Genomic DNA, 904 nt, shown 5'->3' on the forward strand with positions numbered 1-904 from the left:
GGTGTGGTGGCACCTAGCCATGGTGGGCTGGGATGTAGAGATGGGGTGGTGTCACCTCCGTGCCCTTGGGCCACCTCACTGTGTCCCCACCCCATCTTGGTGTCACCTCGGGGTGCCCTACAGTGGTTGGTGGCCTCCAACCTGCGTGGTGACACCGTAACCTGGCACCAAGACCTGGGGTGGTGGCACCTAGCTGTGGTGTGGTGGCACCTCCATGCCCTTGGGCCACCTCACTCTGTTCCCACCCCATCTCAGTGTCACCTCAGGGCACCATGTGGTGGTTGGTGGCCTCCAACCTGCATGGTGACACCACAAGGTGGCACCTAGACCTGGGGTGGTGGGACGTAGAGATGGGGTGGTGGCACCTCCGTGCCCTTGGGCCACCTCACTGTGTCCCCACATCATCCCTGTGTCACCTCAGGGTGCCCTGTGGTGGGTGGGGGCCGCATGGTGACACCACAAGGTGGCACCTAGCCATGGGGTGGTGGCACCTCCATGCCCTTGGGCCACCTCCCTGTGTCCCCACCCCATCTCGATGTCACCTCTGGGTGCCCTGTGGTGGTTGGTGGCCTCCAACCTGCATGGTGACGCCACAAGGTGGCACCTAAACATGGGCTGGTGGGACGTAGAGATGGGGTGGTGGCACCTCCGTGCCCTTGGGCCACCTCCCTGTGTCCCTCCCTGTCCCTGTGTCACCTCCCTGTCCCCAGCCCCATAGCTGTGTCCCCTCCGGGTGTCCCGTGGTGCGTGGTGGCCTCCCATCTCCACCGGGTGTCACCTGGACGGGACACAGTGACACGAGGTGGTGTCACCTCCACCCGCACCCTGCCCCGCCCGCCGCCGCCTCCCCTCGCGGTCGCCCTGACTTGTCACCGTCCCCAATGTCCCCCCGTGCCCCCGCAGA

This window comes from Charadrius vociferus, unplaced genomic scaffold (genome assembly GCF_000708025.1).
Source record: "Charadrius vociferus isolate BGI_N301 unplaced genomic scaffold, ASM70802v2 scaffold2729, whole genome shotgun sequence".
In the NCBI taxonomy this organism is placed as follows: Eukaryota; Metazoa; Chordata; class Aves; order Charadriiformes; family Charadriidae; genus Charadrius; species Charadrius vociferus.